This window comes from Canis lupus, chromosome 26 (assembly GCF_003254725.2).
Source record: "Canis lupus dingo isolate Sandy chromosome 26, ASM325472v2, whole genome shotgun sequence".
Taxonomy (NCBI): Eukaryota; Metazoa; Chordata; class Mammalia; order Carnivora; family Canidae; genus Canis; species Canis lupus.
The window spans coordinates 9,094,303-9,120,441 of record NC_064268.1 but is presented as its reverse complement, the minus strand read 5'-3'; the positions used below and the strand labels follow the sequence as shown (position 1 = coordinate 9,120,441).

The window sequence follows — 26,139 nt, the reverse complement described above, 5'->3', positions numbered from 1 at the left end:
TGGAGGCCCAGACCCCAAAATCTAGGCTCCATTCTCAGCTCTTGCCCCACTATGCTCACCCCTGAGGCCCCAGGTACTTTGAACAGATGACTTCTGCAAAGCCCACCTCTGAGTCTTTGCCCTGCTGTTCCCTCCTCCTGGAACACATCTTCCTGTCTCTTCCCCAGAGCTGTGCCTGGTTCTTCTTCAGGTCCCAGTTTCCCAGTCACTTCATCTCATTTTGTTGGGGACCTAGGGATCCCATACTGAAGGGGGAAGACCAGTTCCTGCCTTCACTGAGCTACAATGCAGGCAGCCCCCTCCTGGAAGCATCCTCAGCCTCCCAGGTTTTGTTAAGCACCTCCCCCCCACCCCCCACCCCCACCCCCACCCCCACCCCGTGCCCACAGGTCCCTGGAGTCTCCACTTAGGGGACAGCTCTTCGCAGGCTGCTTCCACCTACCTGTCTGCCGTCCGTCTTCAGTTGCTATGACCAGGGGCTCCCCAAGAGTAGGGAGCTGCATGCCATGCTCGCCAGGTCTCCCCACACTGGGCACAGCATAAGCCCAATGGGTGGATGTTGAGTATATAAGTGAACGAATAGCTTATGCTGGAGAAGGCATGGATCACGGTCTTCTTCCTCTCGAGTAGCACAGAGAAACTAAGAAAGGAACCTAACTAAGTCCTTGCTAAAGAGATGACACATCAGCTCCCAGCTCTTCTATACTCTGCCCTGGTGCTGGCACTGCAGCCCCCTCCAGCCGTTTCCAGCTGTTTCCACATCACTCCATTACCAATTGAGGCTCCATAGATCCCAAGCGTAAAACTGCAGGGTGGGAAAGAGAAATGTCAGCAGATGGCTCGTAACAGCCTCCCTCCAGGGCCTCTTTGAATCTCCCTTTGAAACATCCCTACATTGGCCTTCTCCTGGGCAGCCCCTGTGCCACTGCCAGGCCCACTCCCCCTTAACGCAGGCCTAGATGATGGTAGGAGCCCCTCCTCAACTCCCTGATGGGTCTTACCCAATGATCCCTCCTCCCCACAGCAGCCTGGAGGCTTTTTGCAAAAGGTAATGGATCCTGTGCTCAAACTTGTCCATGGCTTCCTGTAGGTCTTAGAATCAACCCCTCAAAAACCTCACCCTGAGCCTCCAGGAAAAGCCCAAATCTGATCCAGTGTCCCAGGAGGCCCGATCTGAAACCCACCACCTGCTTCAAGCTTACCTGGATCCCAATTAAATAACCCGCCAGTCCTCAATTGCCCCTGGTTCTCAACCTCTGTGCCAGTGCCCAAGCTGTTCCCTGTGTCTGATGCTGTTCCTTGGTGTAGAATGGCTACTCTAATTCCCTGCCTGGCAAACTCATTTTTTCAGACCTGCTGCAAATAGTTTCTGTGCTGCTCCTTCCAAACTCCTGGCTTTCCATGAACCCATACAGTGTGTACCCTGTGAAAACTTCCATCTTATATGCTGTCATGGGGGAGGGGTCTTCTCTCCCTGGTGACCCTCTTGAGAGTAGGAGTCCCATCTTATTTAACTAGGGGCTCTGCAGATCTGGCCCAGAGTAGACACATTGTGTATTAGTGATTACTGCTGTGATGAATATAATTTTTAAGCTCCCCTTGCAGCCTGGTGCCTTGCTGTAAGCTCTCATATTAGTTTGTTTCTCATAAATCAAGACAAAAGGAAAATCCAGATGCCTCTGCTTCCTCCCCAACTCCTCATGCTCCAGTCTGAAGGTAGAGGGTTTGGGGATCAGCATGTGAGCAGTGGGGGGAAGGGTCCCTCCGAGATGACACAGGAAGCAGGGGGACATCCCCCCAAGACAGGCATGTGAGTATCTGAGACTCTCACATTCAGCCCAGAACAACATGGGTCTGAGTCCTGTGTTGCTCCCCACTTCCCCCATCATTTCCCTGGAGCTCTGTCAGCAGTGGTCAGGACAAGGTTAGCATGAGGCAGGCTGTGTAGGCTTTTAAAGACATTTGGGACTCTGAAAGGGAGACAGGAAAGATTCTGAGTACAGGATCCCAGGGGTACCATGCTCTGCCCAATGGTACCCTACTTTAAGGACTTGATACTTTATCTTGAGGAAAGAAGCTCACTCTCTAGAGGCAAGACCTTTGCTGCCCCTCATTTCCTGCGGCTGAGTCTCCTGGACAATTCCAGCTCCACTCACAAACCAGCTCAACAGCTGAGCTGGCCTTGCCTTCCGAAGAGAAGATCAAAGTTGGAAATGCAGCTCAACTGAGAACTGGGACTTAAATCATCAGAGAAGAAGGACGGATGATGAGCACGCCATGGGGCCTTGGCAAGGGACTTCACCCTTCTGAGCCTCAATTCCCTCACCTGGAAAATGGGTAGAAGTAATAAAAATTTCTGAAATCCCACACAGGGAACACTCAACATGATGCCTGGCATTCTGCTCTGCTCCAGCTGTGAGGAGCCTTATGACAATAAATTGGGTAAACCTAACTAGTTTCTGGAGAGCAGGAAGAAAGGCCAGAGTGGAAGAGAGCAGCTCAGGACAATGAGACTTGGCCTGAGCAAGTAGGGAACTTAAGACCATAGTCCCACCCCCCCATACCCACCCCGAAAGGCTCTACTTTGTACCCTCTGGGCAGCCACGGGAACGCTAACCAGCCTTGGGTGATCATAACTCTCTGAGGGCCAGGCATCTCCTGATTTTCCACACTGGAGAGTTGGTGGAGGGGGGGCACACATGGGGGAGCGTGCTCAGTGGCTCGGATAATCCAGGGGTTGTCACTCATTCATGAGCCTCCTCCCCAGGACTTGCTGCCAACTCTATCTTGTGCTGGGTGACATAAAACTTCCTAGCCCCTGCACCCTTGCTGGAGGACAGGGTAGGGAGGGGTAGGGACTCCAAGCCTGAGCTCTGGAGTCAGATCATAGCTCCAGCACTGAGCAGAGAGCTGCCACAGTTTATGGGGGGCTCATTCGAGGCCACCTCCAGTGCCCATCACTTTAGACCAGCATCCCCTGACTCTGCATAGGTCTCAGCAGGCCCCCCATTATGGCTTTGAGACCTTGAAAGAAGACAACAGTGCTCAAAGCTGCCAAATGGAGGCTGTGAGTTCTCTCCAGTCTGAAGAGCGAAAGTAGTGATGATATAACAATACTAATATTAATAAAACATTAATAATAGTAACAGCCATTCATACTGGACAACATCAGCTTTATACTGACCGGGACCTTATGCTGGCTCCTCTGGTAGCATTCTCTCACTCCTAAGTAGACCCTTCAGAAGTAGCATTGTTATGCTTATTTTACAAACAGGAAACAGATTTAAAATGGTAAAGTCATCTCTCCTATTATCCCTTCTTACAGACCAGGAAACAAAGACCCAGAGAGAGTAAGGCACTCATCTGAAGACACACAGCAGGCAACAGACCAGAATTTGATCCCAAGGTTATCTGACCTTCATGCTCTTAACCACAATTCTTTCCTCCTCAGCAAAACCCACGCTAATCATTCAACAAACAGTGGCTGAGCCTTTAAGAAACTCCAGGTAATGTTCAGGGCCGGGAGGAGTCCTGTGCTCTGGTGGCTGACCAGCTAATGGGGGAAAGACAGACTCCTGAGGGTGATGAGGGCCAAGGAGGGGACTAGGAGAGGAATTTATAACAAAGAAGAGTTCACCATCTTCCAGAGATCAAGAAAGCCCTCCTAGTTAAACAAGATGCATTCCAAACCGCACAAAATTTCTGTACAGAGGGGCAAAACAGACATTCATTAGACAATCATGTAAATCCTTTCTTTTGCTTAAAATCGTGAGTGCCACCAAACAACTGGGCACTGTTGTAACCAGGGCCCGGCAGGTGACACATGTCCTTGTTCCCTGTCCCCAAGATCCTCCAACCTGGAGGCAACCAAAGGTACTTACCTGGCAGGAAAGCCAGGCCCTTGGCATGACCCTTGCCTCCCCCCTGCCAGCTCCAGGTCCCTGTAAACTTCTCCTGACCTTCTGGCCACAGGGAGGTAGCCGGAGCTGCTCACTCAAGACCCAGCCACAGCCTCTGCTTCCCGTGTTTCATGCGGCTCTTGGAATTATCGATTCTGCCACTAGAATGGCCAGGATAATTTTGCTTAGCTTCAAATACCTGGTTCTCATGAATTCCTTGGCCAGAAGGTTATAAAGCTTCTTCTAAAACATGGGGGAAAGATTAAGCCTGCTTATGGTTAATAATACACTATACCCTGTCCATCAAGCTGCCTGTCTGCTATTGAAAGTTCACTATTAGATACTTATTTAAACAGCCTCGCAAGACCTCCAAGGAAAGTGCACTTATGCATTTTTCCCCTCCTTGCTGGCGTAAACGACTATAGATAAACATCAATTCACTCCTGCGGATCACAGTCACAGTAAATAAATTTTTCAGGAAGCTTGAGATCTGCACAAAGGCTCCACCAAGCTCCCATTTCACACAACATCAATGTTTGGCCTCCAAGAAATAAAAGCTCTGAGGTGCCCATCACTAGGGCAAAATTATCAATTGTCAAGTCACTTTTAAAAGAGAAAGAAGACACAGCTTTTCAGGGAGACATTTCTCTAATGCTTAAAAAAAAAAAGTTGGATGGACAGTCATTTCACCTGCAAACTAAGCACTGGGACTTTTCCCCTGAAATCCCAGGTGGCCAGCCCCAAATTTCTGTCCCTGACCCACTGCCCCTCAGCGTGCCCAAGCAGCCACAGTTAGAGCAGGCAGTTCTGGCTGAGTTCAATGACTTCAGTGACTCGGGCTCCGGGGTTATTTTTACTTTCTCAAAGTGTTTTTTTTTTTTTTTTTTTTTCCCACTACTTTTAGAAGTGGCAGACGAGGCTTGTCTATTATAAAATATTTGTTGCAAACACACACACACACACACACACACACACACACACATTTGCTCCACACACACAGTTCCTGTCTGTGTAAAAATCTCAAGTCGCTGTAGTGTGAGGGACAGGAGACAGGGAAGCTGAGACACCCGCCTGGGCATGAGGGTTTATGTAACCCTTCAGGCCTCGGACTTCACACAGTTCTGCCGAGCTGGGGTCCTCTAAGTTGGGAGCCTGGAGGACACATCATTTTAGAAATGGGGAAACTGAGGCATGGAGGGGCCTAAGGCAAGGGAAGGGAATCAGAGAAGTGGACCTGAATGTACCTGTACTTGAATCTCAGCTCCACCACCTTTCACCTGGGTAGCCTTGGGCAGGTAACTTGGGCCGAAAACTGTAAAGACTCTAGGAAAAAATATGCCCCCAACTCTGAGGATTGCTAGCAGCTTTAGAAGAAATAGCCACCACCAGCTCTTTCTCTCTCTCTCTCTCTCTGTCAAATTTGTCCAAGCCTCAGTTTCCTTATCTATAAAAGGGGACTTGCAGCAGTCTCTGCCTCACAGGGTCACTGAGAAGATTCACTTCTAGATTCATACTCATTAATTCTACTGTTAAAGGATTCAGATCCTCCCAGGCAAGTGCTGGCAAAGATTAGGGCTGGATCTGACAGGAGGGTGCACTATTCTTAGAGCTGCACTACCAGCCCCGATTCTAGGTCCACCAGGCAAGAAGATGGTCATGGCCATCTTCCCAGTCCCAGATTCTCTGTTCAAACAATAAGACATGGGGCTTGACACTCTCTAGCATTAAAATCACATGTGATGTCTTCATGGTCAACTGGTAAGGAAGGTGCTGTTATTATCTCCAATTTTCAGAGTGGAAATTGTGGCTCAGGTAAGAACAAGTTGTCAAAGACCAAGGAAGCAAAAGGGCCCCAGGCCTCAGCACAGTCCTACTCAGAAGCCTCTTCACCTCTTCCTGATTCACCAGATCAATGGCAGCAAAGACTTCAGGGGTCAGCATTGTAGTCAGCTTCACATTTAGGACTAAGACTTTCTGGCCACGGCCGGGGGCATCATCCCCCTACCTTTTTCTCACTTCCCCCTCAGAACTCCATATGAAGCTCAGAGTGAAAAGGATACTCTTGACATTTTCTAAAGAAGTTCGAACTGGGAAGAATAGCATCCCCCCCAGAATTCATGTCCACCTGGAACCTCACACTGTGACCTTACTGGGAAAAAGGGTCTTTGCAAATTTAATTAATGAAGATGAGGTCATGCTGGGTTAGGGTGAGCCCAAAATACAGTGAAAAAGAGGACAGACACAGATAGAAGACAGCCACATGACAACGGAGGCAGAGATTAGAGTGATGCAACCACAAACCTAGGAACTTCAAAGGATTGCCAGCAGCCACCAGGAGCTGGAAGGGGCAAGGCAGGATCCTCCCCGACAGCCCTAAGGAGGAGAGTGGCCCTCCTGACACGTTGATTTCAACCTTCTGGCCTCCAGAATTGTGAAAGAATACATTTCTGTATTCTTTTAAGCCCCCAACTGATGGTACTTTGTCATGGCAGCCCTAGGAAACTACTATAGTGCTATTCTATAAAACATGCACAGAACCACAGGCGACCATTGTTCAGACTTCTGAAAGGTTCCAGACTGGCTGGGGTGAAAATAACAATGGGCCCTCTTGGCTGGGCAACCAGGGTCCAACCAACCCACACCCCTCAATGGTCCCATCTAATTTCTCAGGGGGCTACACAGGGAGAAGCATAGGCCATCCAGTCACATTTGGAGTTGCCAGTGATGACCCCCACTGGGTTTTCTCCAGGTCTTCCTTGAAAGGGCATGGCTGAGTTGGGATATCCATTATGGCAGCTTTGGGGCTGTAAATCTCACTTCCCTCCGTGAACAGGAACAAGGCTAGCCTCACAGGTTATTTATTGCCAGCTGCCTCTTCAGAGGCCATTCTCTGTACCAGGCACCATGCCCAGCCACCTGGTTCCTGTCGGGAGTGGGCTCACTATCTTCTTCAGGTACCTTTTGAGGTGAGTCTAGATTGACCCCTTATACAGATGGGCAAACTGAGGCTGGGAGTTGCTGGAGTCAGCTAGGATGTGGCACAGACAGACACAGAACTTCAGTCTGTTGGACTCCACCACTTCTTAGTCCAGAAGAAAGAGAAAGAGGGATCACACAGGAAGATGTTGTCACACAGTCGGTGCTCCATAAACGCTGGTTTGTGCTTGCGGTGTAATCTGCTATTTGGTGATGGTACTGTTTCTCAGCACATCTCCTCAGATAAGCAGGAAGAGAGATGAGAGCCCAAAGCCAGTCTTTACCATTAAAATAAGAAAAGCAAGGCAAGAGTTGGTATATCTATATTAAGCTGATCAGGTTATGGCACATTTAGAAAACCACTGGACAAAATAAGGGAGTTGTGTCTTTAACACCAAGGACCTTGCCCCCTGGGGATGGTCACAGTCTCTGGGTGGGGTTTGGGATTTGGGATTTTTGTTGCTCACTGTGAGGCAATAATAGCTCCAGGCACATTTCATCTGACCCTCCCAGAGACCAAAGATGCCAAAAGATGGGGAGATGGAAATTACTCCCAATTTTACAGGTGAGACTGTGGAATAGAGAGGTAAAGGGGCCTCCTCTAAGTGGTCTGGCCTAGAATGCAAGTCAGAAATCCAGTTCATCCAGGATGCTCCTTCTTTGGGCCACTTGCTGAGCTCTGTCATTTGATATAGACAGATGTCCTGAATTGGTGCACTTCTCCCCAGGTCCACTCCCACAGCACTGCTCCAGTCCCTGTGACTTCTCACCAAGATGCTGCAGCAGCCTCCGTGCTGGCCTCCCAGCCTCCGTTTGGAGATTCTCTCTGCTCCTCTCCACTCCACACAGAAGCCAAAGCCACTTTACTGAAGTGTATGTCTAGCTGTATCACCCCTCTGTTCAACTCTCCTTGGCTCCCCTTAGCCCTCAAGATGAAGTCTAAATTCTTGACCTGGCCATGAGCCCCCTGGGATCCCTCCAGAATGACTGGGTGCTGCTTTGGGCCTATTTAATGCTCAAGCATTGATGCCCTGGTTTCAGCTTCCACAAAGGACCTGAACCTTCTGACCCCTGAACCTTTGCATCTGTTGTTCCCTTTCCCTGGAATGCCCTTCCTTCCCCTTCCTCTCACTCAGCTGGCAACACCTAATCACCTTTCAGCTCTCAGTTTAAATGCCGCCTGAGGCAGGAAACCTCCCAGATCCTTTGGGTGGCCCCCATCACAGCAGTGCTATCCTGCTCAACAATAGCTAAGGAGAACTCAGGTGAGGAGCCATGTCAGGGAAGATCATCTGGGGAGGGAGGCTTTGCTTCTCTCAGCATTCTCTAGTCAGAGCTCTGGGCCTCAGGGTAGATAGAGTTCCCAATTAGACCTCAGGCACTGCCAGTGACTGCTATTCCCTACAAAGTGTTCTCTGTTTTCTTTTTAAATCTTCATTATTACCCCCTTCTTAGGTGATAAAAGTGAGGCTTGGAGAAGAGAAAACACTTGTCCTGGGCCAAAGTCTGGTAATCTGAAGGCAAACACTTGATCTCAGCACTTGCCAGGCTTTGCCTAGATTTGGCATCTGTGCCAGTGGCCACCACATCACAGGGCGGAAGATGTGCTGGGAACAGCAACTGTGCAAGACAAATCAAAGGAACTACGATCACCACCCTAGAGTGTTAGAGCTGGAGAGGACCACGCTTGTTCCACTCGAAACAACCCCCAGTTCCTTTTCTGTCCTGTGCTTTAATCCTCCCAACTGTAAAATGGGCACAAAACACCAATACTACACATTTGACATCCATACATAAGGCAAAGAAGGAGGGCTTGGGACAGAACTGTGAGTCCTGAGGTCAGCAGGTCATTCAAGAGCAGTCAGGCAGGCAACCCAGGCAGATCCTTGGCTATCTCTTCCCTACAAAGTTGCCAGTCACTTAAGAAGCTATGGTGTCTGGCTACATGGTCAGACATCATAAGACGACACACAAGGGAGGTGAACTTGGCTCTGCTCAGCATCTAAACCAGAGAGACTCAGAGCTGCAAGTCTAGAGGAAAGAACTCAGGGTTTGGGGCCAGACACTCCGAGGTTTGAGTCCCATCTCCGCCATCTGCCAGGTGGGTGTCTTCAGACAAGTCCCTTAACTCTCTGAGCCTGTTTCCCTGTTTCCTTTGTGCAGCTGTTGAAAAGATCGGAGTTAACGTTTCACATAGTAGGGCTGAAGTCCATTGCACTTCTTTTTTTTTTTTTTTTTAGTCCATTGCATTTCTAATATTTAATGAAATACTTTTCATCCTTTTTAAAAATTGAACATTTTATTGTTAGATCATTGTAAACTCACATGCAGTCATAACAAAGAATGAGGAACTCTCCTGTACCTTTCATCCCCTTGCCCCTATGGGGATAACTTACAAAACTGTGGTACACAGTCAGCCACAACCGGGATACTGACATTGATACAGCTGAGATACAGAACGTTTCCGTCACCATGAGGGTCCCTTATGTTGTGCTTTTATAACCATACCTACTTCCCTCCCTGTTCCCATCCCTAATCTGTTCTCCATTTCTCTTGGTCCTCTCAAGAATGCTATATAAATGGAATCATCTAGTATGTCATCTTTTGGGGGACTAGCTTTTTTCACTCAGCAGAATTCCTTCAAGACTCATCCAAGTTGTTAGTTTATCGACAGTTCATTCCTTTTAATTGCTGAGTTTTGTTCCATGGTATGGATGTGCTAGTTTGCTTAACCACTGACCTGCTGAAGACCAGCTGGGTTGCTATTTTAGGACTATTATGAATAATGCTGCTGCAAACACGTGCAGGTTTTTGGGTGAGTTTAAGTTTCCATTTCTCTGGGATACAGTCTTTCAGTTTTAAACCCCTACAGGCATATAATTTCATTCATTTGACAAATATTTATTGAACACTTACTATGACTTACTATGTGCAGGTGTTGTTCTGGGCACCAAGGATAGAGCAGCAAATGAGGCAAAGACCCCTGCCCTCTCCTGTAACACAAAACTGAATAACTGAGCAGCAATAACTAGCAAAGTCCACTCATAGCAATACACACAGAAATAGAAAAGTTCACGGATTAATGATAAAATTAGTAACCGCTCCCACAAGCTGGGTCAAGTGCTAAGCACTTGGGTACATTACCTTCTGGTTAAACCTGCTCTGCCTCAAGATGAAGAACCAGAAAATTCTGTATCAACTTTTTATTCAGGGCATCTTCTTTAGGAAGGTCCTTGTTATACTGGAACAAGCCTACCATGTTCCCATTTCACAGGCTTTGGAAGCGCCAACACCATTACCTGATAGCTCCAATAACAGTAATACTTCTTGAGTGTTGACCAGGTTCTGAAACCTTTTGAGATTTGATACAACTCTTTAAATCCTCTTATGCCATGAACTACTCCCTAAGACAACTGCACCATTGGCCCTTTTTACAGGAGGGAAAACTGAATTATAAGAGGCTAACCAACCTGCCAAAGAGCCTACAGCTGGGAAGAGCAGAGACAGAATCTAAACCCTCAACAACAGAGGCAGGTGACTTGATGGCCTGAACAAGGAGCCATCTTCCTCTCTGGTCCACACCCACCTCTGCGATAGTGACAGCCTTCCCCTCCCATTACCACACACCTCATTAAGGGCCCCGGGGAAGTGACTGTTTCCAATATAAATTGAACAGTTCCTCATTAACTATGAAAGACCTAAGTGCTGATCACCTCAATCAATGTTCTAGGGTCTCATCATTATAAAATGAAATCATCAGGTCAGTCAAATCTATTCCCTGTGATCAAAATGTTTCTCTCCTCAATGCACCTTTGGCCACATGGTCCCAGATGCCAGTAGGTTGGGTACTTTCTCCATCATGAAATAAACTTCATCTTAAGTCCTGAACTCCTGACACCTATTACTCTCATGACAATAAAAATGCCAGCCATGATATCATAGGAATATTCAACCTCCAATGTTTCCCAAATCTTCAACAGGAGCAGAGAGCTTGTTCTTTCTCACTGACAGGGGTTGGCAGCTGGGGGACAATTACTGTGCCCATTATTAGAGAGGCCTCCATTTGCTTCTGTGTTGCTTCCAGGTTAAGTATAAGGGACCTAGAGATTATGCAACTAGAATCAGGCTGGATCCTTACTGGAAGGTGGGAAGACAGCAGGGAGCAAGAAGACATTGAGTTTACATTGCAATGGGGGAGACAGACTCTAAATCAACAACTCAATATCCAATTACAAATTGAAACGAGTATTGGGAAGGGAACCAGAAGATTCCCATTGTGCATCAGCAAAAATGGTCAGAGAAGGCTTCTCTGGGAGGAGACTGGAACTGAATTAACCAGCCATGGGAAGAACATCCACGGTAGAGGAATAGCAGGTGCAAAGGTCCTGGCATGCAAACAAGCTTAGACTATTTCAGAACTCCAAAACATTTAAGGAACTCTCTGGCTTTGTCTTCTTTCACATTCCCTATCACTCACTTAGTCCCATTCGTGATGTTCCTCAAGTCTTCTAAACACATTCCCCCCCAGGGAATGACTGGAACCCCTCCCAGGCTTTCTGTATGACCTGTTCCACATGTGTGCTGGTAAATGCTTAACAAGCAGCTCTCTGGGGAAAAAGTCCTAGTTTGTAGCATCTGCCATTTCCATGGTGTAAACACTCCCACCATGGCAGAATCCGAGCAACCAGCCAGACATCACTGAACAAGTTGCTGGGAACAGATGGGGGCAATAAGCTCTCATGGTCCCGCACAAGGCAACTCTAGCACACCACTGGCTGGCTCTCTCATTTCAATTTAAGCCTTTAGATGTCCTCTTAATCCTGTCCTAATCACTGGCCCCCATCAAAACCAGCACCCCTCCCCCCTCTCACACACGGGATTCATCTGTCTCTTTGCTACCTGTCTCTTTTGACTAGCAGGGCAGCTCCACAAAGGCAGGGAATTCTGCTGGCCTGTTCACTGCTACATCACCAGTGTCCAGAACAATGTGTGGCACATAGCAGAGGCACAATAACATTCAGAGTATAAAAGGATAAGGAGAAGGCATGAGTGGCTGGGCTGTGGTGACATGAGGGACAACAAGAGAAGATGGGGCTAGGTCAGCAGAGTCGACCACCCATAGCCTGGAGACTCTGATGTGAGTCTTGACTTTCCTCTGAAAGCTTCTTAGCAAATGAGTGACAAGATTGATTATGTTTTAAGAAGCCTCCTTTGGATTCTGGGTGGAGAATAGTTGCCCCAAGTGGCAGAGAGAGGGTGAGAGACCAAGGAATACCCTTGTGATGCATTCTGGGGGTAGAGAATCCTCAGGCCTTGGAAACCCGAGCTGAACCCTGAGACTTCCACAAATCCCTTGCACCCAGCAGGAGCCTCTCCAGAACAGGGTCACCAGGAAGCCTGGGTGACGGCAGGCCGCTGTCTGCCAACCCCCCGTCACGTGGTTCCTCATTATACAGTGTAGCTGCTGCTGCCAAGCCTCCACAGCCACTTGCACACCGCTTTGCTTTTAAAATAGAAGTTTCCTGTGAAATTGCAAATAATGTATCGCCAAGAGTCCTTAAAACGTTCACAGGTATTTAAAATGCTATATAATCAAGTTCGCAAAAATATAAAGTGTAAGCGTTAAAATACTTTAATGTTCTAATTAAAACCGACCACTTATGCCCTGGCGCTGACTCCTGTTTACTATTTCTGAAATAGCCAATGGCCTCCTCTGGGAAAAAAAATTTTTTTTAAATTGGTCTTATAAAAAAAGGAAAAAGTTAAGTTTGCTCTCTCCAGCAGTGCATTGAAGGAACTAAAAAAATCACACTCTCAAAATATCCACAGGTTGCCAACTGCTAAGGTGTACGGGGGCAGGGGGCATCTGTGGGCCCCTCCACCTGCTCCCTTGAAAATAGACTGAGTAGAAACAGGAGAAAAAGGGAGGAGAAAATCAGGGTTCTGAGAACCCCAGACACCATCCAACACATCAACCCACCAATTAAGGTCCTCATTGTTGGAGGCCAGGAGGGAAAATCATCCTTATTTATAAGGTTTAAGGAAATGGGTCAAGCTCTATCTCCCCACAAACCCTGGTCTCTATCAAGCACAACTACGATGCCTTTGCATATGCTGTTCCCTTACACTTGCCCCTGCAAACTTCTACTCAGCTTTCTGTTCTCAGCTCCTCAAAGCTTGCTCTGGTTATTCCTCGTACTTGAGGAAATCACCCAGTTGTCTGGTCTGCTCTCACTGTTCTCCTGTGCCATAGGTGGCTGGTCACTCTGTTCCCACCAAAGCGACCTTGAATGAGCAGGTTCTTGGGCCAAATGTGGGCCACCCCGTTAATGGCAGCCCCTGACCAATTGCTGGGCCTCTCCCATCCTTGGCTCCCAACACACAAACTCCTTCTTGCTTCCCTTCCTTGGCACTGAGTACCACCTATAATCATGTATTTATTATCTATGTATTTACTTGTTCAGCATCCCCTCCTCATTTGGGTTATAATTTCCATGAGATCAGAGGCCACGGAGGTGACTAGGGCCCATCCGTGTGCACCTAGTAGGGACTCACTAGATGGCATAGATAACAGTCTTTTAGCTCCCTCCTGAATTTCAGTCCTTTTTATAAAGTGCCTCATTCATTCATTCATTCATTCATTCATTCAACAATACCACCCTCCCCCCTCACTAAGAACTCATCTTGTATCAAGGCCCAGCAACACCCCAAGATGCATGGGCTCTGGGTTCCCCCAGCCCTCTCCTCCCAACGTGTTCTTCCTTTTCCATTTGCCCCTAACGTCATGGACCCATTAGGTCCTGAACCTTGGACCCTGGCCCATGGAAGACATGGCTTTAACATTTATCTCTGCCACGGTCTCCTTAACCTTCTAATCCTTGGCCTTCTAGTCCTGTCTCAAAGGCCTCAAGCACCTGTGTCCTCCTTCTCCATTCCTGCCCTACTTCTGGGCTGCATCACTGTTCACCAGCATGCTGACTGCTCCTGGCTGGACTTCCTGCTCCCACTCAATTTGACACAGTGGTTTTCCGCTGGGGTACTCTGACCCCCCAAGGGTCGTTTGGCAATATACAGAGATATTTCTGGTTGTCACATTTAGGAGGGAGGCAGTGGGTAGAAACCGAGGATGCTGCTAAACATCCTATAATACGCAGGACAACTCCCACAACCAAATGATCCAAAATGTCAATAGTGTGGTGGCTGAGAAATCTTGTGATAAAAAGAATCTTTTAAGTATAGCTCCAAACATCTCACTCTCCTGCTCAAACACCTTCTATGGTCACCTATGGCCCACCAAGCTACCCAGCATCCCCTCCTGACATTCAGAACCCTGCATTCTCCCAGCCTAACTCCCCATCTCCCTTCCATACATGAGCCAAGCTGGCCTGTTTGGCGCATCCCAGGCTGGGCTCTGACCTTCCTACTCTGGGCCCTCGTCCACGCTGTACACTTCTCCGTCTGTCAGCCTGTTAAGCCTTCCAGCTTTCAAGGCTTGTATCAGTGTTCTGTCCTTTCTCCCAGGCTCCTCAGCTGATCTAATCTGTCTTTCCTCTGCTCCCATGCCCTGGGCTTCAATTTCCCCTAGGCCACCTGCCACCCCTGTCCACTCTGCTCTCGGCTGCTTGTGGGTTCTCTCAATACTCTGAAAACTTGGGGCAACCCGGGTGGCTCAGCGGCTTAGTGCCGCCTTCAACCCGGGGTGTGATCCTGGAGACTCAGGATCGAGTCCCATGTCGGGATCCCTGCATGGAGCCTGCTTCTCCCTCTGCCTGTGTCTCTGCCTCTCTCTCTCTGTCTCTGTGTCTCTCACGAATAAATAAATAAAATCTTAAAAAAAAAAGACTCTGAAAACTTGGTCTCACTCATTTCTCCCCAAAAAGTATCTAGCACAATATTTGTCATACAGTGGATGTTCAAGAGATAATGAGCTAATTTAAACACCTTTTTCCACTGAAGTTTCAAATCCAGAAAACTCCCTAAATGCAAACCAAGTCAGGCTATCAGCCTTTTATTGGACTGATTCCAACCCCTTTAGTTTTGCCTTAAACGATACAGTGTGATTTCCACTTTTCCCCTTCTCCTGAGCTCAGTGCAGAAGGCTGAACTGCTCTGTGCACAGTGTGAGCAAAAACAGAGATGCTACCAAACTCTGTGCTATCCTCACCTACCCCCACCCCAAACCTTTTTGGGGATACTGGTGCTCTCTGCGGCAGGTCAATTTCAAAGTACAAAATAATACAGTCCCAATGCTGAAAACCTAAAAACCTCCTTAAGAAAGCAAAAACACAAAAATCGCCTATAATCTCCACCACCTAAAAAAAAGTGCAAAAGAGACCTAGGAACTATTCCACTCAGGGGTGAGGGAGCTGAGGTATTTATTCACCAATACCTGAGATGGAGAGCAACTCCCAGGGGTTATGTTCCAGCACTTCTGGCTAGCCCCACTCTCAGGCAAAGTAGTCTTGTGGCTTTAGACAAAAACCCCCAGGGCACAGAGATGAATCATCAGCAGGTGGAAGCTTGACAGAGCACTGAAAAGTCCCAGGGGACTGTGACAGCATCTGCTAATCTGCTTTTACCCCTGCCTCAGGCCACAGAGTGGATGACCAATGCCCCAGCACCAATTCTCAATGCATCTAGCAACCATCCCTTATTTTCAGCTGAGGATCCCCGTCCCACCCCATCCTACTCCCTCCCAACTGTTATGAACATCTGTCATGCTTTTCTGGCTAGCCAGCATCAGAAGCTCCTTCTTGTTGGTAGAGAAGTCCCTTCTTACATGAGTCTTGGTGGAAGGCTGAGTCCATTTCTGCTGCCTCCAACTAAGAGTCCTGGATGCAGATTCCTCCTCCATTCTTGGGGTTCAGGATTTGGGCTTAGTCCAATGAACAAATCTTATTCCCCTGGCCAAGGTGGGCTCTGCCTTTTGGATTTACAAAAATTACACATTGTGCTACTCAGGTCTGGCTTTTATCCAAATAGCAATGCACAGAAGCAATGCTCGAAAATTAAATATCAATTGGTCTTTCCCTTCTTAAAAAACAATCTCCACACTTTTTAAAAAACAAAATCAAGTAAATTTTGCTTGGAAAAGTACCCCTTGAGAAAGCTGGAATCAGGGGATGTTTGCAAACCTTGAGTGGACATTGAGTAGGTAGCAGGTGAAGGCAAACCAGAGGATAGTGCTCCCCAACTCCCAAAACTGTAGTAGCTGATCGGGCAAGTGACAGGATGGTGAGGGCTGATCTCTGGGTCCCAGACACTAACTCCACTTCCTAGAAGTGCTGCCATAACCAGGGAGCCTTCATTATTCATTTTGTACTTATAACTACAATAGCTTTTTATTAAAGAATTACTACGTTGGGAGCTCATATTGAGCTTAAATTCAATATCCATATCACTAAAAGTTCACAACAACTCTATGATAGCTATCATCAACACCACCTTCATTTTATGGGTAGGAAACTGAGGCTCAGTAAAGCTCAGCAGTAATATTAGTAAGAATAAATCACATTTATTGAGTCTTGTTATGTACCAGGTACTGTTCTAAATTCCTTCCATTGATTTACCTCATTCTTTCAACAGTTTTTGCTGAGCACCTACTATGTGCCAAGCCCCATTTTAGATGCTAGGAAGACAGCAGTAAGCAAAAGAAACAAATATCTCCATCCTGCTGGAGCTGATATTTTGGTGAGAGAAATTAGTAAAGAAGTTAAATGGTTAAAAGATACACTATGATCAATCATGTTAAGTGCTAAGGAAGAAAAAAAATACATGGCAGGGAAAATAAGAGGGAGAAGGAATGATGTGTGTTTAAGTGTGTGTGTGTGTGTGTGTGTGTGTGTGTGTGAGTGTATTGTGAAATTTTGGGTAGAGTGGCCAGAGAAGGCATCCCTGAGAAGGTTAACTTTTGAGTAATGATGAAACAAGTGAAGTAGCAAGCTATGGTGACAAGTGAGAAAAAAGAGAACAGCAAGTGCAAAGGTCCTGGGGTGGGAGTGTACCCCACCTACTCAAAGCAAGAAGGAGATGATATTAACATCACTCCCACTTTACAGATGAGTAACTGAGGTACTGAGAACTTGCTTGCTCAAGGTCACACAGCAAGCACGTGGATGTGCCAGAACTAGACCCTAGGCCTTCTGGCACTAGGTCAGATGGCTCTTTCTACTGAGATCCATTAGCAAGCAATTACTCTGCAATGCCTAGATTAAGATGTTTGTGAGAATCTGCTGGGCATAAAAGGCAGCTGGGAAGTGAGGCATCCTCCTCCACATCCCAAAGCCACACGGAATCTCTCAGGCCTGTAGACACACACATAGGTATGCATGCAGGCTCTTCTGCCCCACCCCAAAAGACAGACAATGCAGGTACAAGAACAGCGGCACTGAGGGATGTACAAAGATTAACTAATAAATAAAGCCACCTAATCAATGGTTCTTGGAGCAGAGCACTGGGGAATGAGAAATCGCTACTCATGCCGGGAAAGTCCAGCTCCTCCAAGTCCTACCAAATTCACAACCTCAACCAACACTGACATGAAAGACAAGCTGAACTGGGAAGAGAAAAGGGTCGGGCCCAAGAGGGGCCAGAGCCCACAAGTACAACTGTGTGATTGTAGGCAAGTGACTGTACCTCTCTGACCTTCATCTGTAATCAAGGATACTAACACCAGTCCTTGCTCTAAATGCCACTGCAGGTCCACCCTGGTGAATGTCACAGTATATCACAAATGCCATGGATAATTTTGACCAGGTAATAGTTGCCTGTGGCAAAAGTTCAGAGGCTACAAGAGGGTATAAAGGACAAAGTCAATCTCCCTCCTATACCAAGTCTCCCTGCCAAGGGCAATCACTGTTGGCAATTTCTTATGAGTCCTTCTGGAAAGTTCCATATTGAGGTTTATTGTCACTTGCTTATATGTGCAAAGAGCAGTCTGTTTGAAGTCACGAGCTTATAAAAGGCAGTGCTGAGATTGGAAGCCCTCACATCTGACTCCATAGCCCAAGTCTGCAACCTCTGTATCACCCTGTTCCTAGCTCTTCCAGTTTGAGGAAAAGTCTGGAGGACCAGCCAACATATAGGACAGTGTTTTGTCACAAAGAATGCTTCCACTCTCATGGGACCAGACCACCATGAGCTACCAGCCTCCTCAGGCTGGCCGAGGGCCCCAGCTGGCCCAAAGTACCATGTCCTCTTCCTTAGTAACCTGGCCATGGACCAGAATTGGAGAGCCCATCTCCTTCACCCCACTCCATGCTGTGTCCCTGGCCCATATCCCCATCACCACTCACTGCATGGCTGCAGGAGACCCCGCAGTGGTCTACCATTCCTACAGCCCCTTCTCCTCAGAGTGACCTTTCCTAAGGTAAAACTTAAGCCACTCCTTTGCTCAAAACCTTTCCAGGGCTCCCTATGGCACTGCAGATAAAACCCAAAGTCCTTCCTCTACCTAACTAAGGCCCTGTTTACCTTTCCAGTCTCCCTTCTACCTCTCTCTCTCCCCTTGTCATCCTCTCATCTGCCACCTGACCCTTCTTGGCTCCCCCAGCCCACTGGCCTCTAGGCCTTCACCCCTGCCTAGTGGCCAATTTCCATTTCTCTTCACTCACAGAGACCTCCCTGAACCACAATCTAAATTAGGTATTCTTGCTATTTTTTCCTCAGAGCTTCCTCACAGCACTTCATATACTCTGTAATTTCTTCTAAACTGCCTGCCTCAGCCTCTCACCAGAATGTGTGCTCTGTGTGGGCAGCAACTGTATCTCTCTCAGTAATGGCTTCATCCCGGGTCAACAAAGAGCCTGGAACACACTGTGGGCTCAAATGTTTGCTGAATGGATAAATAAAATGATCAGAACAACTCCCTTCCAAAATGAATCCATATGCACCCAGTTTATTTTTCTGCCCACTTCCATAGGTTCTTCTGAAAATCTGGGAACAGGGCTAAAAACCCAACTACCTCCAGAGATAAAATGCCTTTGCCACCCCTGGCTACTGCCTGGACTCCCTTTGTCTCCTCCCTTCTTCCTTGCTGTTACATTAAGCAAAACTTCTCCATTGGCAAATAAATGCTTTTTCTATCAATAACCACGGATGACTAAATCAACCCTTTAGCTGCTGTTCTTATCTCTTAAACAGACCCATGGATTTCCCAACTAATCAGAAGGTGAATCAAATGCTGCCATTTGAGGTGGGAGATAATCCGGTCAATTTCTTCCAGGAGGAGGGATCTGAGTGGGAATTTGCGTATGGCCCCCAAAAAACAAACACTCTTGTAAATAAAGCCGGCCTCTATCCTGTCTCCACAATGCAACTCTTATTGAGTGAGTCAGGTGTTTGGCTGATTAAAAATTGATCCATTTCAAAATCTAATCAACAGAATAGGATTCTTTCATACGTTATCAAGAGAGCTGCTGACATCGAAAACCAAACCTGTTATTAACCCATGAACTCCAGTGACCCGCTGCTCGCCGTTCCGCAGGACCGTAAATTATTCAGTGGTCCAAGACTGGGGGTAGCCAGCCTGATGGATTTAGACAGGGGCGCAGTCCAGGGAGTTCAGGTCGATGGCGTGGCCCCACTGGTCCCCAGAGGCTAGGGTTCCAGACACTTGGGGTCTTCGTATCATGACTGTGAATACATTAGCCCCATCCGGCTGGGCCTGGCCACGGCTGTGCCTTTGACAGAAAACCTTCTCTCAACTCTGCAAGCAGAGCAGGCTGGCCCGGGCCTCAGGCGGCTGCGGGGCTGCAGAACAATATTATCCCTAATTCCCAAGTTAATAAATTATTTTCCTTGAACTACAGAAAAGGAAAAAATAAACAAAGATGAGGGGGGCCAGCTGCATTTGCAAACAGTTAGGAACAGGCAATACAGTCAGTTCAAATATTTTACCTCCTCATGCAAGGAAGAGTTCTGTTGCAATGGGACTGTTTAAAAGAGGAGATGAAAAAAGCCAGCCATTGGCTGTTTATGTGTCTGGCAAGGCCCAGAGGGGCAATGGGCTTTCTTGCCAACTTCTAGACTCTTTGACCTTGAATTAAAGCCTCGTTAAGAGTCGTATCTTATAAAAACAAGAGCAGAGTAAATAAAGGGTTTTTTAAAGGACACATACATACCCACATCAAAGTTTCCATCCTGCTAAGCAAGCAGGAAATCCAGTGGCTGCACTGGCATTATTATTTTGGGGCCCATATTCTACAGCTGACCTGATTAGAGAAGATGATTTAAGAGGGAAAAATATGAGTCTCAGGCAGGACTAGAAGGAGACTGCAAACTGGAAAGAACTGGACCACCGCTGAGTGATGAAAGGACTGAGGTGAGTCATTTCCTTGCTCTGAGCTTCCAGGAGACCCGGAAGGAAGAAAGACACCAGCATGGGCTCTGTGGAACAGCCTCTGGCAGAGCCAGTGAATCTCTGGGAGCTGTTCAGGCAAACCACAATCAAATCAGCTCTGCTACTTTGTGGCTATGATCATGGACAAGTGACTCAGGCCCTCTTCGCCTCAACTCTCTAATCTGTCAAATGGGAATAATAAAGCCACTATGTGTTTTAAGTTCTTCAGGTTTCCCCTGTGTGAGAAACACACTGGAATTACTCAAATGCTCCATAGATGGGATCTGTTGTTACTGTTAATATTATTGCTATTATGATGCCAGGTGTTCTGTACTCCTTAGAGGAGCGTATGATAAAGTCGGCAGTGGATTAATATTCTCAATTGCACACTTCCCACTCAAATGCTTGACCTTTATGAAAGTGATGATCCTAACCTGCCTCTTTAGTGCACGATGCTTTAGTAGGAACCCCAGAAAGTACCTATTTAGTAGGTGTTTGAGGCTGAAAGCCAAAGTCCTGGGTTCACACGCCAGTCCTGCCAATTGAGAACTGTGATTTTGGGAAAGTGAATTCACTTTTCTGAACCTTAGCTTTCACAACTTTACAAAAATGGGATGATCATATCAACTTCCAGGAACTCACTTAACATGGTGCCTGGCATATAGTAAGCCCTCAATTAATGCTGGCTGTTATCATCATCACTATTATTCAGACTTAGTTTCCCATTTAGTTAAGTGGAGACTATTTTCTTTCACTTGCTAGGAAAAGTTGAACCTGGTAGGAGCCTCTTGATGAGTGACCCTGGGCTAGTGACTCCATCTCTCTGAAGCCTAGGTTCCTCTCCAATAGGGGTACATAATGAAGACTACAAACTCTGAAGGGCAAGGCCTGCATCTGGCTTGGTCACAACACTACTCCCTCAGTCAACAACCATGCCCAGCCTACAATAAACACTTAAAGAAAGAAAAAAGAAAGACAACACTATAATTAAAATATTTGCTCGATGAGTTCTTCCCCCCAAAATGTCTGTGCCCAGAACAAGCTTTCAGCAGTAAATAAATGTGGAAAAAAGGTGAATGTTTCCCTCCTCAGACCCAAATCCTGCAGGGGTTGGAAAGCACCTAACCCACCGCAGCCTAAACTGCCCGGACACATTGGCTCTGTCCCAGAGAGCATCCAGGAGGCCAGAGAGAGGCTGACTCCCCAGCTAACAAACAATTACAGATCACCAGGAATCCTCTCTTAAATAATAATATATTTATAAGTCTGAGGCTCCTATGACCTCTCCTCAAAGCAAAATCATCCTCTGAAGGCCCCTCGACCTGATCATATTGATCCTGTCTGAGCTGTAATTTTGTGGCTTTGAGTTGAGGAGACAAGGATGGCCTGCCCAGCTGGCAGTGGCCTGGCAGCTCCAGGGGTGCCTGGCAGAGGCTGTGATGAAAAAGAAATCAGATCTGTCCTCCAAAGTCAGAGAAGCGAGTGCTCCTGCAGGCAGGACTCACAGGGGACAGGAGCCAGCAGTGGGCATTGCCTCTGTCCACCAAGCCCTCAGGCCCAGCATGGCCCAATCTAGACCAGAGAAGACCCACAAGGACTGAATGAATGGACTGTGAGTCCCTGAGGCTCTGACCAGGCAGAGACAGGGTAAGGGCAGTGATTCTGGGAGCCCAGGTCCTACCCCATGGCCGGGCTCAACCTTACCTGGCCAAATGGTGGGATCTCCAGAGACCTCAGGTTTGGGCCTGAGGGGCACCATGCCCCCTCCCCCACAGTGGTGGCCAGAATCTGGTGGGCACCTTGAGCTGAGACGGGTTCCTAGGCCAGCCACGTCTTCCCTGCTGCCGATGCCGCCTTTACTGTTTATCCACTGTCTGTTTTCCTCATGACAGGCGTTCCAAGAACTGCAGACAGAAATCAATGCAGCTGGTCCTGGTGCCCACGCTCCCGCCCCCACCCATTCCTCCTGCTGCCAAAGTTCAGTGTCACTTCCTGTAAAGCTGGGGCAGCCTCTGAGCTGAGCGTGAGGGGCAGCCTGAAGAAGGGACACCCCCTCAACCCTTGACCCAGACTAGAGGCCTTGGGCAGAGGAGTCCCCAGAAAGGCTAGGCAAGGCCAGGCCCTTTATCTTCACCCAATGGGGAGAGCCGACCAGGCAGGGAGCAGCAAAGAAAAGTATTTTCCTGCCCCACCTTCCACTTAGCACATCACAAACACGGGCAACAGGAGTGTACCCTAAAGTTTTGGTTCTGCGTCACCTGGGGCCTTGGTGAAAAATTCACTCAACTCAGCCCTGGAGATTCAATTTCAAGAGATCTGGGGTAGGGTCAGGATTCTGCACTTTAACAAGCCCCCAAGGTGATTCAAATGGGAAAGTAAGTTTGGGAGACACATTTGTGTGCAAAGATGCAGCTTCCAGGATGCTAATCACTGTGATGCTCAGAAGAGAAAGAAACTATAATTAAGAGGATAACTAGATAATGGTGCACCTGGGTGGCTCAGCTGGTTAAGCATCTACTCTTGATTTCTGCCCGGTCATGATCTCAGGTTTGTGAGATGGAGCCCCAGTCAGGCTCCGTGATGGGCACCTACTTGAAATTCTCTTTTCTCCCTTCCACTCTCATGTGTGAGTACACGGGCTCTCTAATAGAAAAAGAGGATAGCTAGATAAAATAAAGGACTCCTGAATAAGTGTGAATTCAGATAAACAATGTATATTATTTAGTATAAGTATGTCCCAAATACTGTACAGGCTGTACTTAGATTAAACATTATTTTTTATCTGAAATTCAAATTTAACTAGGCATCTGATATATATATTTTTTCAAAATCTAGCAACCCAAACTGAAAAACACTAACCATCCCATACTAAAGCTTACTGACAAAATGAGAGAATGTTATATAGCCTCTAAAATGGGTAGAAACCGTCAACACAGCATTTGCCATGCTGGGGCATTGTTCACATGCCTCACACATATTACTTAACTCATATAAATATCCAAATATTTATCATGCAAATATTATCCTCCAAAAAACAGAAGCAGGCATTATTGCCCTTTTGGACAGAAGACGAAACTGAGGCATAGAGAGATAAGTTACTTTGCTAAAGCCACATAGCTGGAACGGCAAAACTGGGTAATAAACTAAAGGAAGTCAGATTCCAGAGTTAATAACAAACACTTTATTACTCTCTAATGGGAGAATAAATGATAAAACACATAAAAAGACAAGATCATGTAACTTAGCATGGAGTCAGAACAAGATTTACAGTATGGTTTCATTCCTTAAAATGTATGTATGTTATATATACAGGCATTAGAGAAATGATTAGGTCACACACAGCTGGCAGAAGTATAAACTGGGGGGCGCCTGGGTGGCTCAGTCAGTTAAGCATCTTCCTCCGGCTCAGGTCATAATCTCAGGGTCCTGGGATCAAGCCCCATGTCAAGTGCCTGCTCAAGGTAAGACTGCTTCTCTCCCTGCCTCTGCCCCCCCCCCCCCCCCCGCTCATGTGCAAGTGCTCACACTCTCTCTTTGTCTCAAATAAATAAAATCTTAAAAAAAAAAAAAGTGTAAACTGCTACAGCCACTTTGGAAAACCACTATACTAAAGCTATGTATATGCCTTCTGTAGCCCAGCAATTCCACAACTTGATACAAAGCCTTGAGTCTCAACCAGAGGTGATTTTTCCCACCTCCTATGGGACACTGGCAATCCCTGGAGGCACCTGATTGTCACAGGTTGGGAGATGCTACTGTCACTTAGTGGTAGAGGCCAGGGATGCTGCTAACCATCCTACAATGCCCAGCGAAGTCCCCACAAGAATGAATCATCCAGCCCCAAATGTCAACAGTGACAAGATGGAGAAACCCCCCTGTTCTCGGGAAAAATGCCTGCACCTCTACACCAAGAGACAATTGTGTACCAACATTCCTAATAGTGCTCTTGTAGGAATCCCAAACTGGAAGCCACCCAAATGTCCTTCAACAGGAGAATGGATGAATAAATTGTGGTCTACTCATACAGAAGAATGGTAGATGGCAATGAGAATGGATGAACCACAACTGCACACAACAACGTGGGTGAATCTTGAGAGCACAATGTTGGTGAAAGAAGCCAGACAAAAAATAGCACATACTGGCTGATTCCCTTTACAAAAAATTTATAAACAGGCAAAATTAATGTGTGCTGTTAGAAGTCCAAATGGGTAATATTTGGGGGGCAGGTTGGCAGTGACCAGAGAGGACATGATATGGCTTCAGGGGTGGCAGCAGAGACGTTCTATTTGTTAATCTGAGTGTTTTTTAAAGATTTATTTCAGGGAGAGAAAAAGACTGTGTGTGTGTGAGCAGGAGCTGGGGGAAGGGGGAGAGGGAGAGAGAAGGAGAGAATCCCAAGCAGACTCCTTACTGAGTGTGGAGCCTGATGTGGGGCTCAATCTCACGATCCTAAGATCATGACCTGAACTGAAACCAAGAGTTGGAGCTCAACCAATTGAGCCACCCAGGAGCCCCTGATCTGTGTCCTTTTCTGTAGGTTTGTTACATTTGGACAAAAAAATCTAAGAAAACAGTGATAAAGATTTATCTCAGAAGCAGGTGATTTTTTTTTTTTTTTTTTTTTTTTTTGCTGATTTATTCTTTCCAGAATTGCCACATTGCACGTCTTATTTTTTTAATGACTGAGTAGGCCAACAGCAAATCCATTTGGTCATTCATCAAAAAGTGTGCTGACCCCTACAGTGTGTCACTGTCCGCACCCCCTCCTCAGCATAGGGGACTGGAAGTCATGAGGGAAGGGCATTCCTGACCTCAAGGAGCTTACAGTCTCCATGCAGGGGAGGAAAGGATAGAACCACGATCGGTCTGAGCTGCAGGCGGCCAGCAGCCAGATATTTCAGCCACCTAGTCCAATGTTTTAGTCAGTTTGATTTCTCCAGGGCAGGGTCATGTCTCCCCAGCTGTCTGGAATCCCAGTTTCCCAACCAAACTCCCTCCTGCTTACCTGAGGCTGAATCCATCATTAATGTTACTATCTGCCCCTCTCTGCTCATGGGAGTTTACCATTCCTTGAATTAGATATTGCAATCAGTACTACACTCTGACAGAGAGGTAGACAAGGGATTGTAGAAACCAAAAATGTATGGGGGTGAGGAGGCCCAGGGGCTGGAGGACTTGCTCTTGTTAGGAACACAAACACATATGGAAAAATGCCACTATATAAACAAAGTAGTCTTTATTTGTGGTCAACCTTGGGGTGGAGGTGTTGCCCACAGTGAATACTTAAAAGAGAGGTGGGTGTTGACAGAGGAATAGGAGTCCACTGGATAGACCAGGTATGGAACACTACTATGGACAGGGAAATAGCATGGAGGGAAAATAACATTGCTCTCTGGAAGTCACACTAACTTCAATACAGCTGGTACGTGGGCTGTAATGGAGGTTCAGCCAGGGTGCATCTGGGGAAGTGAGCATCAGCTAAAATTTATTAAGCACTCTGTGCCAGGCACCACACTAAGGAAGTGCTTTGCCTATACTGTCTTCACTAAACCAAATGGCCCTATTCTACAGATGAGAAAACTGAGACTCAGAGAAGTAATCATGTGGAGGACAAGGGGACAGAGGGAGGCTACACAGTGATCTTCAGTGATTGGCTCAGTGAAGATGGCAGAGCTGGGATCTGAACCCAGAATGAGCCACATTGTTAATCCCGAAATCTTCCCCTCCCATAGGAGAGGCACGGAGGCACTGCTGGCACCCCTTCTCCCCTCCTCTCAGGGGTCTGCCTGGAGCTACTAGATCCCCTCAGGCGGCACACGAGTCCGCAAAGAAGGGAACAGAGTTGAACCAGGAAAGGCAGAGCAGGTGAGTTACAAAGCACTGCTGCAGGGCCCTGCTGGGAACATAGTAGAAAATACCAGCTGC

General features: G+C 47.1%; 1 protein-coding gene and 1 long non-coding RNA gene across 16 annotated transcripts in view; one reads left to right on the top strand and one right to left on the bottom strand.

Moving 5' to 3' along the window:
• CUX2 (cut like homeobox 2) overlaps positions 1-26,139 on the bottom strand; it is a 283,331-nt gene that overhangs the window by 206,680 nt on the left and 50,512 nt on the right. Inside the window, exon 1 of one of the 15 annotated variants that reach the window (XM_049101631.1) lies at positions 21,919-22,100. The exons of the other annotated variants lie outside the window; for them this stretch is intronic. The gene's annotated coding sequence lies outside the window, so the exon portion shown is untranslated. Of the gene's footprint in view, positions 1-21,918; positions 22,101-26,139 lie in introns of those variants that run through there. 15 annotated transcript variants of the gene reach the window in all.
• LOC112676551 (uncharacterized) lies at positions 7,382-8,596 on the top strand. Its single transcript, XR_003146587.2, has 3 exons — positions 7,382-7,440; positions 7,604-7,748; positions 8,331-8,596. It is a non-coding gene; the product is annotated as an uncharacterized LOC112676551 (long non-coding RNA).